This window comes from Colletes latitarsis, chromosome 6 (genome assembly GCF_051014445.1).
Source record: "Colletes latitarsis isolate SP2378_abdomen chromosome 6, iyColLati1, whole genome shotgun sequence".
Lineage (NCBI taxonomy): Eukaryota > Metazoa > Arthropoda > Insecta > Hymenoptera > Colletidae > Colletes > Colletes latitarsis.
In genome coordinates this window covers 4,000,796-4,017,409 of record NC_135139.1, presented here as the reverse complement: position 1 = coordinate 4,017,409, position 16,614 = coordinate 4,000,796, and positions in this window count along the sequence as shown.

Sequence of the window (16,614 nt, the reverse complement as noted above, 5' to 3'; positions counted from 1 at the left end):
AGATAAAATTGAAGGGACCCCTTTATATTTCACGCTTCTTCTTGTTTTAATATTTTGTATTCCCACGTTAGCTTTAATAATCGCTTCTAACCGCCTAAGAATGCTATCGATTAATTGTATTTGATCTTATTGAAAAATTGTGCTTTATTCAATTTGCTGTTGATCAATTCTGCTTTATAGAGTATGGCTCACAAATTCACGATTTGATTTCAAATCTGGACTTTGTGAAGATCAATTTAATATTTCATTGAATGAATCAATTAAATATCATTGAAACATTGTCGCATTGCAATACAAAATTGTATGCAATATCCATTTTATTCGTCTGATGTTGATAATTCCGTCGAGAAACACTTTTCCAACATTAGATCAAGAAAACAGTCCCACGCCTATAATCAATGATCAATCATCAGTAATAAATGAAATTCAAAAGTCCAAATACTGATACATCTTGATACTTAATAATTTCAAATTAAAATAATTTCTTTGAATAGAAGAAAATTAGTTCTATCTATTTGAACTAATTGAATATAGAAATGAGGTCCAACTTCTAAGATTTCTATTTCTCCATTTCCCAGGGTCTCGTGCCAGCTTGGTCATCCTGTTAAACACTTGGCGACCAGAACCGCACAAGGCGTCTCTTTTCTTTCAAGGTCTCGCCTAGGCCTTGGACCGTTTCGAGCTAGGCCCGGCGAGCCTCTTCACTTTTATTAGAGCTCCCTCTAAACTTTCTCTCCCTTTTCTGTTAAGATAAGGTTATGTATACATATATTCCTCGAAGTCGAGGTCGAAAGGACAGTCCATTATAAACCGCAGGAGGTTGAAAACCGTATAGATGGATCTAATGCTGTTGCAGGATACGGATGAACCTAATACGAAATCAGCTTACCGCACGAATGGGTGTAATGTCGTGAACGAATCTAATGCAAAATAGGGAAGTTACTAGATTGGTGTTTAAAGATTGCATAATGCCGAGCGATTATCCTCGGCCGTAATTACCGTTAATCCTGTTTGCGTACGTGACAATCCTGAGATTCTCTCTAGGAGAGTTCGTACAGCAAGTAGTAATACAAAAACGCAGTTATTACTTGTTTCTGTGGCATCGGTAACGGCTCATTACTTTCCATTCGAGTGTGCCAACGGTGTTGATGACGTCAGTACCATGAGAGAGTAGCGCGCAAATAATTAGACGCAGAACGACTGCCGAAATCTAAGGCAGCGCCTAATTAGAGTACATAACGACTAATTAGAGTACGCTGCCGCGTCTTCGGCTGTCGATCCGCGCAGTCCTACGTAGACTTTTCACTAGAGAAAGACTCAAACAGAAAAATTTACGAAAGGAAAGTTCCGATTGTTTAATTTGAGAACAGTTCTGCCTGTATTTGCAGGATATAAAGAATAGATGTTCAGACTGGTGCGGGTCCACTGATAGACCTCGCCCAGCTGAGAATTCATTAAACACGAAAAAAGTGTGAAAATTATCCGCCGTTTCCTTGACGAACGGATCGCTTTGAGATTCGATCAAGTGCAACCCGGGCCTCGTGTGGGATTTTCCAATCGAGATTACACGAAATCAGTACTGCGGCACGAGATCAAGAAAATACACCAGTAGGGTGTTCGATCTCTCCGTGCAGCATTGAGTGGTCGTCTCGATCGTGTAAACGATTGAGACACAAGGAAGTTGGCGAATTTTGTCTTGATGCCCTTGTGATTGCCGTTCGGTTGAAACACCTAAGGGAGGCACCTACGTGGTGTACCTCCAGGTGGGATCACTGCAGTTGGGTCGGCGTCCAATAAGGACGCCTGACTTTTCGAGCTTCGTGTCCTTACTCCTACAGATCCCGCCGGTGTAACGTTTAGAGGAGCAACTATGCGGAGGAGTAACGGAATCGCGGGTTAGGCTCCCACATGGTATAAATACTGCTAAGGGCACCGTATAGATGTGTAACGTGCAGTGAACCACGTGCTGTCGGGTTTCGTAGTGCACCCTCTGACCAACAGGTCATCTGTTGGAACGTTTAAGAGAAGCCGCAGATCGGCGGTTGGGCTATTGGACTGCACTGCGTTTCGACGCATAAACTTGTTACCGTTTCCCCGTCGACGGGGGGCTCGACTTTCGGTTACTGAACGGGGGTCGAAGCACACGTGCGTAGGGCGATATGGGGGGTCCATCGTGGATGTTGGATTCGCGGCCCCTAACGCCGTGCACATGGTGTCGGATTGGCAGGTGGTCGCGGGGGTAGAGACACTCCCGGACCACCGGTATATCCGCATGGAGGTCTCTGCTCCCGGATGTTCATCGCAGCACCACCGCCCGGACAGCAAGCCACCGCGCCGCTGGGCGCTTCGGCGCCTAGACAAGGACGCTCTGATGGCAGCTTTTCTTTTTTTTTTTGTACGTGAGGAAATCCTCATGGACACCCACGGGCTCACCCGAAGGGCGGGCCGGCGGGTAGTGCCGGACTCTTACCGGCTAAAACCCCACGGTGACCATCCTCAGACGCCTGGCGAGGGGCCGGGAACTCTAGTGAGACATCACAGAGTCCCCCGCCGCGTCGTGCCTTTTCAGACCCCTCCCAATGGGAGGAACTTCTCCCACCACATTCCCCCTCAACCGCAGGCGCCTGGTCACCAGCGCCCACGGCCCCATGACATAGGACTAAGCCGCCGGCTAGATGGCCACGTTGGCCGCTGGACTCATCCGCAGCTAACAGGCCAACCTGCAGCCTTAGGTTACACCCGCGGCATATATCCCATTCCCCGGGCCACTCACACACATTCACCCATGCAAAGCATTCATACTAGTGTTTGGTCCGCGGGAGCTTTCGCTCCGACCTCCGAGATGCTATGCGAGGATGCGGTCACCAGCCACCTCAGGTTGGTGACCCCATCCCCGCATCCCATCCCAACGGCTACCCCTACCCGCCACCTGGGGACGCGTCACGTAGGGGTTCACCTCCCCTGCCGCCTGGACAACCAAACGGGTGCGTGGGCTTTGATGGCAGCTGCACTCGGCCCCTGCGGCCAAGTTGCCGAGCATGCCGCCTCCCGGGGAGGGGTGGCGTTGGCGGTATCACTGGATATTGCCAACGCGTTTAACACCCTTCCCTGGGGGGAGATACGGAGGGGGCTCGAATATCATCGGGTCCCCCCGTGTCTCAGGGCAGTCGTCGGGGATTATCTCCGCGGCAGGTGGATCGAGTATCCGGGCCGGGATGGTGATATGCGGAGGGAGGTCTACTGCGGGGTTCCGCAGGGGTCGGTCCTCGGGCCACTCCTGTGGAACATCGCGTACGACGCGGTGTTGCGGGCCGACCTCCCCGACGGCGTCAGTGCCGTTTGTTACGCAGATGACACACTGGTGCTGGCCGTCGGGGCTCAATGGGGGAGGGCCAAGCGCCTCGCCGAGGAGGGGGCGCAACGCGTCGTCGACCGGATCAGGGGGATGGGGATGACGGTGGCAGTCCATAAGACCGAGGTGATAGCGTTCCATTTACCTCGGCAGGATCCGCCACCCCCTCTGATCCGGGTGGGTGGGGCTGATATCGAGGTGAAGCCCCGGATGAGGTATCTGGGGCTGATCCTCGATAGCCACTAGCGCTTCGAGGAGCATTTCCGCAGTCTGGTTCCCCGGATGGGGAGGATGGTCTCGGCTTTAGGCCGGATCCTCCCCAACCTGGGGGGCCCAGCGGGACGAGTTCACCGCCTCTATGTGGCAATGGTTCAGTCGGTGGCCCTATACGGGGCCCCCGTCTGGGCAGACGATCTGGCGGCCTCCCGGCGCAGCATGACGATGCTGCGTCGGGTGCAGAGGCGGATGGCGCTGAGGGTCGTCCGCGGCTACCGGACCGTGTCGCATGAGGCGGCGATGGTTCTTGCGGAGATGCCGCCCATGGATCACCTCGCGCGGTCGCACGCGATGATGTATCGTCATCGTGTCGACCGTCGCGCGAGAGTGGGGGCGGTCCCGGGAGAGCAGGAACCTGCTTGGGGTGATTTGTAGCGCCAGGCCCGGCAGTTCGTGGGGCTCGTGTGTTGGCCCTGCCAACCGCGGGGCACCGGACAGTCGGGGCTGTTCGGCTACTCCTGAGTGAGTGGCTGGACAGAGGCCATGGAAGCCTCACTTACCGGATGGCACAGGTATTTTCCGGGCATGGTAGCTTCGGACGATACCTGTGCCGGATAGGGAAGGAGCCGACGGCGCGTTGCTGCCATTGTGACGACGAGCAGGACACGGCTGATCTTACCCGCGGGTATGCCCAGCGTGGGAGGGGGAGCGCCGTGTCCTGGTCGGCGTCATAGGGCGGGAAGTCTCGCTGCCGGGTATGGTGCGCACCATGCTCGGCAGCGAGAGGAAGTGGAGGGCCGTGGCCTCCTTCTGCGAGACCGTAATGCTGCAGAAGGAGGCCGCGGGAAGGAAGCGCGAGGGCGTCGCCCAGGCGCCAGGCGTCGCGGGCGGCGGCCTTTGCGCGGCGGATGACCCTGGCTGGGAGGGGGGCCCTGAGAGGAGCCTCCTCTCACCAGGCGGCGATGGGTCGGACAGGGTGGGTCCGGCCCACGGGGAGGCACTCTCGGTGGCCTGGAGCGGCCATGAGCTCCCGGCCGCCGAGGGGTAGAAACGGGATCGCAGGCGGTTGCGAGTTGGGGCTCGCAGCCCGTCACTAAATGCGGCCCCGGGTCGGATGGCGGCGGGATGGAGTGGCTCCGTCCTGCCGCTATGAGACAGAGTGTCTACCGGGGGGACCGTTTTGTTCCCCCGTGGATGGGCGCACAGCACGGGCACGGGGAGGATACCGGAAGAATGCTTCGAGCGATTCCCGGTATCCTCCTAAATCGTGCGGAAGGGTCACCGTGGGGTTTTTAGTGTGTAGGTCGCGCGCCCGTTATTCTACGGGCGCTTGGAATCCCACACACCCCTCCCGCCACTCCCCAAAGAGGTGGGAGGGAGTCTTTCGAAGATTTTCCCCAAGACAAAAAAAAAAGAAAAAAAAAAAAAAAAGTTGCCGAGCATAGACGGGGAGGTCGCCCGGCTCGGGGGATTAGTCGCAAACATTTGCGACGCGGCGATGCTCCACGTCGGGCGGACTTCTCCTCGTCGGGCTGTGTACTGGTGGTCGGTCGGGATCGCAGAATTGCCAATCGCGAGTGTCTGCGCCAGACGCCAGTACACCCGCGCGCGCCGTCGTCTACGAACGGACGATGGCGTGGCGCGAGCGAGGGCAGATGACCTGTATGAAGCATACCGTACGGTGCGGGTCGCCTTGCAGGTCGCCATCAAACGGGCCGAGACCCGGGAATGGAAGGAGCTCCTTCAGACCCTCGATGACGATCCTTGGGGGCGCCCGTATAACGTGGTGCTGAATAAGCTCTGCCCGTGGGCGCCCTCCGCCACCGGGGGTCTTGACCCCCGGATGTTGGAGGACGTGGTCAATACTCTCTTCCCAATTGGGAACGGGGGGCCACGTCCTCCGGCGGCGGCGACAGCCCCAATTGAGTGAGCGGCTAAGCTGGGGGTCACGCAGGGGAAGTTGGCCGCGGCCATCAGACGGCTCGGAGTGCGTAACACGGTCCCGGATCCAAATGGTGTGCCCAGCCGAGTTTGGGTCTTGACCTCAGGTGGTTGTTTGACCTATGCCTGAGGGACGGGCGATTCCCCTCCAGTTGGAGGGTGGCTAGGATGGTCCTCCTCCAGAAGGAGGATCGGCCCGCGAAGTCTCCCTCCGTATATCGGCCCATCTGTCTCCTCAACGAAGTGGACAAGCTCTTCGAACGCGTGATTGCTGCCCGCCTCGTCGAGCACCTGTCGCGATAGATCGCGACAGGGCTCTCTCGGTGTCGGCCATCTCCCGGGGAGGGAAGGCTTTGGCAATATCCTTGGATCGGGTCCCCCCTTATCTCAGGGCAGTTGTCGGGGATTATCTCCGCGGCAGGTGGATCGAGTATCCGGGCCGGGATGGAGATATGCGAAGGGAGGTGTACTGCGGCGTTCCGCAAGAGTCGGTCCTCGGGCAACTGCCGTGGGACGTCACGTGCGATCCCCGACGGCGTCAGCGCCGTGTGTTATGCAGATGACACACTAGTGCTGACCGTCGGAGCGCACTGGGGGAGGGTCAGGCGTCTCGCGGAGGAGGGGGCGTAAAGCGTCGTCGGCCGGATCAGGGGGATGGGGATGACTGTGGCGGTCAATAAGACCGAGGTGACATCTGGGCCTGATCGTCGGTAGCCACTGGCGCTTCTAGGAGCATTTCCGCTGCCTGGTCCCCCGGTTGGAGAGGATGGTCGCGACTTTAGGCCGAATCCTACCCAACCGGGGGGGCCTGGCGGGCCGAGTTCGCCTCCTCTATGTGGCAATAGTTCAGTCGGTGGCCCTTTACGGGGCCCCCTTTCTGGGCGGACGACCTGGCGGCCTCCCGGCGCAACATGACGATACTGCATCGGGTGCAGAGGCGGATGGCGCTTAGGGTCATCCGCGGGTACCGGACCGTGTCGCATGAAGCGACGACGGTTTTTGCGGGGATGCCGCCCGTGGACCTCCTCGCGCGGACGCACGCGGTGATGTATCATCACCGTTTTGATCGCCGCGGGGGGGGGGGGGGGGGGGGGAGGGGTTGGTTCCGGGAGTGCAGGTACCTGCTTGGGGCGATTTGAAGCGCCAGGCCCGGCAGTTCATGATGCTCGCGTGGCAGGAACAATTGGCTGTGCCAACCGCGGGTCATCGGACAGTCGGGGCTGTTCGGCTACTCCTGAGTGAGTGGCTGGACAGAGGCCATGGAAGCCTCACTTACCGGATGGCACAGGTATTTTCCGGGCATGGTAGCTCCTACCGGACTCCTACCGGCTAAAACCCCACGGTGACCGTCCTCGGGCGCTGCGGCGGGGAACCGGGAACTCTAGTGAGACATCACGGAGTACCCCGCCGCGCCTTGCCTGTCGAGGCTCATCCCGGGGGGAACGGCAACATGTCCCACCCCCCCCCCCCCTGATTTCTCCGTCGCGGACGCTAAGTCACCCGACGCCCGCGGCCCCGGGGCTGCCTTCGGTGGTCGGGCCCCATTTTTTTTTTTTTTCGTGGGGAAAATCTTCGTAAGACTCCCTCCCATCTGTTTGAGGAGAGGCGAGAGGGGCGTGTGGGATTCCCCGCGCCCATGGAATGACGGGCGCAGGACCTGCCCGTTAAAAACTCCACGGTGACCCTTCCGCACGATTTGGGAGGATACCGGGAATCGCTCGAAGCATACTCCCGGTATCCTCCCCGTGCCCGTGCTGTGCGCCCATCCACGGGGGAACAAAACGGTCTCCCCCGGCAGTCACGCTATCTTATGGCGGCAGGACGAGGCCACTCCGTCCCGCCGCCATCCGTCTCGGGGCCGCGTTCAGTGGCGGCTGCGAGCCCCAACTCGCAACCGCCCGCGACCCCATTTGACCCCTCGGCGGCTGGTGGCTCATGGCGCGCACCATGCCCGGCAGCGAAACATCCCGCCCGATGACGCTGACCAGGACACGGCGCTCCCCCTCCCACGCAGGGCACACTTCGGGGGTATGTTCAGCCGTGTCCTGCTCAGCGTCACAATGGCAGCAGCGCGCCGTCGGCTCCTTCCCTATCCGGCACAAGTATCTCCCGAAGCTGCCATGTCCGGAGAACACCTGTGCCATCCGGTAAGTGAGGCTTCCATGGCCTCTGTCCAGCCACTCACTCAGGAGTAGCCGAACAGCCTCGACTGTCCGATGACCCGCGGTTGGCACAGCCAATTGTTCCTGCCACGCGAGCATCATGAACTGCCGGGCCTGGCGCTTCAAATCGCCCCAAGCAGGATCCTGTACTCCCGAAACCGCCCCCACCCCCGCGCGGCGATCAAAGCGGTGATGATACATCACCGCGTGCGTCCGCGCGAGGAGGCCCACGGGCGGCATCCCCGCAAAAACCGTCGTCGCCTCATGCGACACGGTCCGGTACCCGCGGATGACCCTAAGCGCCATCCGCCTCTGCACCCGATGCAGTATCGTCATGTTGCGTCGGGAGGCCGCCAGGTCGTCCGCCCAGACGGGGGCCCCATAAAGGGCCACCGACTGTACCATTGCCACATAGAGGCGGCGAACTCTGCCAGCCGGGCCCCCCCGGTTGGGTAGGATTCGGCCTAAAGTCGCGACCATCCTCTCCAACCGGGGGACCAGGCAGCGGAAATGCTCCTAGAAGCGCCAGTGGCTATCGAGTATCAGGCCCAGATACCTCATCTGGGGCTTCACCTCGATATCAACCTCACCAACCCGGATCAGAGGGTGTGGCGGATCCTGCCGAGGTGAATGGAACGGTATCACGTGGCCCGAGGACCGACCCCTGCGGAAACGCCGCAGTACACCTCTCTCCGCATATTTCCATCCCGGCCCGAATACTCGATCTACCTGCCATGGAGATAATCCCCGACGACTGCCCTGAGATAAGGGGGGACCCGATGATCTTCGAGCCACCTCCTTATCTCTGCCCAGGGAAGAGTGTTAAAGGCATTGGCAATATCCAAGGATACTGCCAAAGCCACCCCTCCCCGGGAGACGGCCGACTCCGAGAGGGCCCTCACGCCACCTATCGTCTATTGACCCTCCCGTAAGCCGGGTTGGGGCTTGCAGCCGCCATTAAACGCGGTCCCGAGACGGATGGCGGCGGGACGGAGTGGCCTCGTTCTGCCGCCATGAGACAGCGTGACTACCGGGGGGACCGTTTGTCTCCCCGTGGATGGGCGTATAGCGCGGGCACGGGGTGGATACCAGAAGTATGCTTCGAGTGATTCCCGGTATCCCCTCAAATCGTGCGGAAGGGTCACCGTGGGGTTTTTAGTGGGTAGGTACCGCACCCGTTATTCCATGGGCACGGGGAATTCCACACATCCCTCCCGCCTCTCCCCAAAGAGGTGGGTGGGTGTCTTTCGAAGATTCTCCCCAGGAAAAAGTCTATGTCGAAGTGAAGGCCCATATGAAATATCTGAGCCTGATCCTCGACAGTCGACGGCGGTTCGTCGAGCATTTCGGCCGGTTGGTCCTCCGCGTGGAGAAGGCGGCTGCCACTTTAGGCCATCTGCTCCCGAATATTGAGGAGACCGATGTTGGCGTCATCGCCTCTACGTGGTGGTGGTGCATTCAATTGCCCTCCACGGAGCTCTTGTTTGGACTCTGGACCTGAATGCCAGCCGACACAGCACGGAGATGCTGCACCGCGTCATCCTTCGGCTGGCCATCCGTGTGACTAGAGGGTATCGCACCATCTCCCACGAGACAGCGACTACTGTGGCGTGTTTCCGGACCCTGGAGCTCCTAGCTTGGTGAATCCGGCAAGTTTACCGGCACTCCAGGGAGGTCCAAGAGGCTGGGAGACCGCCAGGGGAGAGGAGACAGGTGGTCGAAGCGACGAGGCGGGTCTACGCTCGGAACGGCAGGCCTGAAAAGTAAGAAAGATGGGGAGTATTAACTATCCAAATTATTAGCGACACTGTTATGAGCCAGGGCCGTGCAGCACGCATGGCCTGCGAGTGCAAGAGAGAGTATGGAATATGGTATCAGGTTATTAGTAAGGTGCACGGACGAACCCGATGCGAATTCGAGGAGCCGCTAGGATTTTTGACGACGAGGACGAACCTGATGCGAAATCAGGGAGCCCCTGGAATGGAGTCATGTACGGACGAACCTGATGCGAAGCCAGAGAACCGTAGGAGGGTGAAACGTCGTGAGCGGACCCGATGCGAAATCGGGGAGTCACTATGAAAAGATGGCGCAGACGAACCCAATGCGAAATCGGGGAGCTGCAAGGAGGTTGGAACGCACGCAGACGAATTCGATGCGAGATCGAGGGACTGCTGGGAGATGGGATAAATCATAGGCGAACCTGATGTTCACGCACCCGTTTGGTTGTCCAGACGGCAGGGGAGGTGAACCCCTACGTAGCGCGTCCCTAGGTGGCGGATAGGGGTAGCCGCTGCGATGGGATGCGGGGATGAGATCATCAACCTGAGAAGGCTGGTGGCCGCATCCTCGCATGGTATCCCGGAGGTCGGAGCGAAAGCTCCCGCGGACCAAACACCGGTATGAATGCTTTGCGTGTGTGAATGTGTGTGTGAGTGGCCCGGAGCATGGGATATTTGCCGCGGGTTTTACCTAAGGCTGCAGCTTGACCAGTTGGCTGCGGATGAGTCCTGCGGCTAACGTGGCCACCCGGCCGGCGGCTTAGTCCCATGTCACGGGGCCGCAGGCGCCTACGGTTGAGTGGGAATGCGGTGGGAGGAGTGCCTCTCACCGGGAGGGGCCTGAAAAGGCACAACGCGGCGGGGGACTCTGTAATGTCTCATTAGAGTACCCGGTCCCTCGCCAGACGTCTGAGGATGGTCACCGTAGGGTTAGAGTCCCGGTAAGTGTCCGGCACTACCCGCCGGCCCGCCCTTTAAGTGGGCCCGCGGGTGTCCATGAGGATTTCCCCACGTATAAACAAAAAAGGACGAACCTGATGCGAAATCAGGGAGCCGCTAGGATGGTAATAGATTGCATGGATGAACTCGATGCGAAATCGAGGAGCCACTAGTTTGTAGGAATTCATATTTGAATATTAGGATATGTTAGTTGGCCTCGTAACTTTAAATTATTAATTATAATATAACTCGTGCGGTAAAGTTATATTATTGTGGGAACGTTTAACTAATAATAATCGCTTTATGTAATGATGGGTTAAAGAAGTTGAATAACTCTGATTTAATAATGAAATTAAATATATTCTTAAATCAACAAGTAATTTACATGTGTTCAGTGTAAGTTATGTCGCGACAAAAGAATTGTATAATTACCTAAAAGATTGAGCACGGTATTCACACACTGGCGATACAGGGGTACGAACGGTTGAAAATAATTGCCGTAATAGAATTTATAGTGGTTCCCGGATTCTATACGGTTAAGTATGATACGAAAGGGTACTGTAGATCAATCTCACTGGATGCAATCGACTCATCAAAATCGTGGACAACGTAACGAGACGTGATGTTGACTCTAAACGTAACTGTACGATTCTGATTACCCGAGTAAGGAGATCGAGAGGTTTATATACCCAAAAATCTGTGGGGGCGGCTTCAAATGTACGTTAGAAATTACCAAATTTGGTAATCTTCGAGCAACTGCATCTCGTGGGAACTGACTCTACATTCCAAAGGGTAGATAAGTAGAAGGGTGTTTTCCTAATGCATTCAAGTGATAAGGAAGAATTGAGGAACGAAACGTTCGGCATACGTAACAAAAGGGCCGGTGGGTAGTGCCGAACTCTTACCGGCTAAAGCCCCATGGTGACCATCCTCAGGCGTCTGGCGTGGGACCGGAAACTCTAGTGAGCTGTCACAGAGTCCTCCGGGAATACGATGGGAGGCACTCCCACTCAACCGCAGGCACCTGGTCACCGGCGCTCGCGGCCCCGCAACATGGGACTAAGCCGCCGGCCGTGGAGCCAAGTCGGCCGCAGGATTCACCCGCAGCCATTTAGCCAACCTGCGACCTTAGGTAAAACCCGTGACAAATATCCCATGCCCCAGCCCACTCACGTACACATTCATACCAGTGTTTTGGTTCGCGGGAGCTCTCGCTTCGACCTCCGCGATGCCATGCGAGAACGCGGCCACCAGTCTTCTCAGGTTGATGACCTCATCTCCGCATCCCATCCCAGCGGCTGCCCCTCTCCGCCACCTGGAGACGCGCCACGTGGGAGTTCACCTCCCCTGCCGCCTGGACAACCAAACGGGTGCGTGGCGAAGTCATCGATAAATAAAATTTATCATTATTGAAGTGTAGTATTATACTTCAGAAAATCTTTGTTTATATTTGAATAGTTTTATTACATTTTTGGCAAATTGCTATAATCGTTCCATTTACAGTAAATTTTTCAAGAATTACTCGGTAAAGGTAATTAAAGTATTTTAACTTTTCTTTTTCAAATAAATTATTTAGATAATGCCGAAGCTTTGATACAAGGACATAAAGCAATACATTAGGCAATTATAAATACAATAGATAGAACGTGCGTTTTTGATATACATACAGAAATTCTAACTTATTGGTTTACAATTACATTTTTAATTAATCACGACAAAAAGTGGTGAAAAATATTCGTTGCTATGAGAGTCTTATAATCTCAAAGTACATTTGTGCCTTACTGCACTTTGGGGATAGCGACTCAGGTTAAATATGGGTACTTTGATCTGTGAAAAAGGGCTACGAAGAAGCATACAACATAAATAAAAAATAAAATAAAAAATGTCTTGTTACTTTTTACATATCTGAACATTTTACGAATTGCTAGTACCGATATTCATATCGCTTAAAACTCGCGTCAACCGCGAGTTAAATCACAATTTATTACCAGTAATTTTCACTTTTTTCCCTGGCCGCCAATTCTCAAACAATTCATCTCACTTATATTTTCTGTTGTTCCTCGTCCATTTTCAACATAATCTATTACATTAATTTCTAACTGAAAGTCTATATTATCAAATTTACATGATGCACATCAATTTTATGAGCTTTGGGCGAATTTATTATTCGCTACCCAACATTCAACACTCTCTTCAAAACATCGATTGAGCATAACGTAAATTTTCAGTAGTAATTATGTGCATCTTTAGGATCAGATTATAGGTAGGCCAAGGAGTTAATCTGACTAAAAATTTAATGTATTAATCTAACCTACAAATGTTGTCGTTGGCCTAGTCTAGAACATTATCATACACTATGGTATTTCAGCAAACATCGATGTGTATTCGTAGCGTTCTAATAAAGTAAAACGTTACGATTTCTATGGTCACTACGATTTTTGAGACATTTACGCCAATTTGAGAAAACAATGTTTCCAATGAAAGTTATTCAGTATTTTGATGGGAATAAAGTGCAATAATAAAAATGTCAAAAAAGTTGTTTATTCGATAAAAAACTGAGGCCACCTTGACTTTTTTAAATAGCACTATGCATTTTTGACTTTATGTTGTTATAACGGATGATAAAATACATTCAGCGACTTGCCATACAATGGCCCTTGGGTGACCTTTCGCTCAGAAATTCACAGTAATTAAAAAAATAAATTTCCTACGCGTTAATAAAACGTAAACGTAATTCATAATCAATGATATTTTCGAACTGAATGTAAACAGTTACAATGTAAACACTCTTATCATTGATTTGATTTTTTGTTGACATAGTATTATTAAAATCATTGATTATGAATTACTTTTACGTTTCATTAACGCGTAAGAAACTTATTTGTTTAATTATGTCACACGATTTTTCTATCGTGGCAACCGTTGGGATGAACACCCCATATACTGCACAAGTAATAAATTTTTAAGAAAAAGCACAATATTAGGTAAAAACGCGACATCGAATTAAACCCGAGAGCTGTGAATCGATCCGCAGACAGTTACGCTTTTTATTGGCAGATTATTACCCAGGGGAAAACAATATGAAATTATAACGAACGGCGAAATGCACTTTTCCCTCCTTTTGTCGATCCCGCGTACCTGCAGACGGCAGCTAGCAAGTTTGTGTATTACAACGAAATATTCAGTATTATTCGCTGGTAAGGGGCGAACACAACAGGGCTCTCGTTGTCGAAGTAAATTTTTTAAGCGTCCCGTGCGTTGCGCATCGGCCAGTTTAATTAGAAGCGAACGCCGCTATTATTTCGGTGCTCGTCGACACAGGAAACGCCAAATGTTTCGCTGCGAACGTTTAAGTCCTTTCAATGATTTATTTCCTTTACCAATTCGCTACAATGTGGCCGCGGGTACGTGCACGTGTCCAAACGAGCACGCTTTGTACCGCGAGAAATTGCGGCGACGTAACATCGGGGAATTCGTTGTGAAAGGAAGTAAGCACAAACGGAGGAAACAATGCAGATGCGTGCATAACGGAAAGAACTGGTGTACCAGAAACGGCCGAAAAGGAGCACCGCAATGCTCTCTTTTCAACCGTCAGGTAGCAATGTTCGCGAGAAAAACAGAACGTTAGCTCCGACAATGTTCGCGAGGCCAATTCGGCAAACGAAAAATATTATTAATACTGTATAACTAGTCTATTAACAATAACTACTGTTTCTACTATTATTTGGACAGATTAATAACCCCTGTAATATAGCATTAAATTTCATGCAAAATGTACCAGCCTTGATCCAGATGTTAACAGAAATTTATCCTTGCCCGAAGGACAAAAGTACAGTGGCTCCCAGTGAAAATCGCCCACCACATTCGCTTTCTTAATTTTGGCCAAAATATGCATTATATGAACATGGGATTTTTGTAATTAACGTAATAATGTTTCATCTCTATTGTTACTTGTTTCCGTATAAAAAGAAACCCAAATATTAGCAAATAGATGAAGCAACATGAATATATATAATAACATTTATGAAATTTGACTCACACTAAAAATCGTTCATCTATAATATTCGGGGATTCCCCTAACTAAAATATGTGTGTTCAACTATTTTTCCCATTTTTTCGCTTAGTAAGCATTAGATGAGTATAATTTTATCACACTATTTTATTAATTTATCGATTTGGAAAAATGGAATCTCAAAGAAAACAAACAACAATGGAGATACGAAAATTAGTAATTTTCCATTATAATGAAGGTAAATCTCACCGTGAAATGGCACGAATTATAAATAGAAGCCGTACTACAATAGAATACATTCATAAAAGGTATAAAAGTGAAAGCCGCATATCAAACAAATTAAAAGAAAAAATAAGAAGATTTTAAACGATCATGATGAGCGATATGTTTTGCGACAAATTAAGAAAAATCCCAGGAAAAGTGCCCCAGAAATAGCTGCAGATATTAAAATACTTTTAAAGAAAAAGGTGCACTCAGAAAATATTCGTAGAATACTACGGAAAAATAATTATCATAGTAGAGTAGCAAGAAGAAAGCCGTTCATCAGTGCAAAGAACAAACTTAAAAGAATCGAATTCGCTCGGAAGTACATTAATCAAAGCTTTTCATTTTGGAAAAACGTTCCTTTTGCACACGAAATTCAATTTCACATTTTCGGTTCAGGTGGGAGGGTCACAGTCTGGAGGAAACCGAACACAGAATTAAATGTAAAGAATATCAGCCCCACAGTTAAAAAAGGCGGTAGTTCTGCCATGGTTTGGGGCTGCATGGTAGCCAACGGTGTCGGTACATTACATTTTATTGACGGAAATATGGACAGATGGATGTACTTAAATATTTTAAGGAAGAATTTGAAAGAAAGTGCCGAAAAATTAGGGATTTTGAATACATTCCATTTTTATCAGGACAACGACCCTAAAAATAAGTCTGCAATCGTTCAGGAATGGTTACTCTATAATTGCCCAAAGGTAATTGAAACACCACCCCAGTCGCCGGATTTAAATGTTATTGAGCATATATGGTACGAATTAGAGACCAAATTTCGGCAACATTTCATACCAAACAAAGAACAATTAAAAGAAGCGTTGAAAATAGAATGGAATAAAATTTCTTCTGAATATACCGAAAAATTAGTTAGATCGATTAATAATAGGCTTAGAGAAGTAGAGAACAGTAAAGAAAACCCGACCAAATATTAGAAATAAAACTTCTTATAATTAGTGTTTTAAATTTTTGATTTATAACTAGATGGACGATTATCATTGTGAGGTTCATTTCATACATGTACATTTAAAATGCTTTAATGTAATTATTATTTTACAAAAATTTGTATTTTGGAGTTATATTATGTAATAATAAAAACAAAATAGTTCGCTATTCACAATATGTACATATTTTTTACTCGTATTTAGATTTTTATAAAGATTGATATACATATACTTAACCACGGTGGACGATTTTCACTGTGAGCCACTGTATATAAAATATAATACATAGAATCTCCAAGAAACTCATGCATGAGCTACTAGAAATTCCAATAACCTCCACAACAATATAGAAATCTTCATTTCCAAATATGTGACAGCTTGGTCAACAAACGCCACATTGTATTTATATTCATAAATACCTCATTTAATAACACATCTAATTTTGCAAAATGGAATCCTTCAAGGTTTAGTAATAAGCGTAACATTATTTCTAATCTCTATGAACTATGCTTTCTTTAATAGGCTCACCAACCAAAGTATACTCAACGCAGACGATCTATCTACATACATATATCATGTACACAGGAAAATACGCAAAAACCACTCAATACATACTCCAGAATATACTAAATTCAATACAAAATTTAACAACTAAAAACAGCTTTCGATTCTCTGAAATGAAGACAAAATATACAGGGCGGTCCACGTAACTTGTGCAGCTCGATGACTTCCAAAATATGCACCGCATGAAAAAATTTTGCATACAAAAGTTGCATAGTTTAAAGGGATACATTATGTAGTGTATTTATTGTTTTTATAGGTGGAGATGTTTTGGAGATTTAAAGGTCAACTTTGTTTTTTTAAATAGAATACTATATTTTTTATATAGAAATATGGAAGAATATCGAATTCTGAATAAAAAAGTATTGACTTTTATTAGCCCTAAACCTAATAGCTAACGAGTAATTTCACTTTATTCCTTGATTATTTTCACTGTTCTACAGAA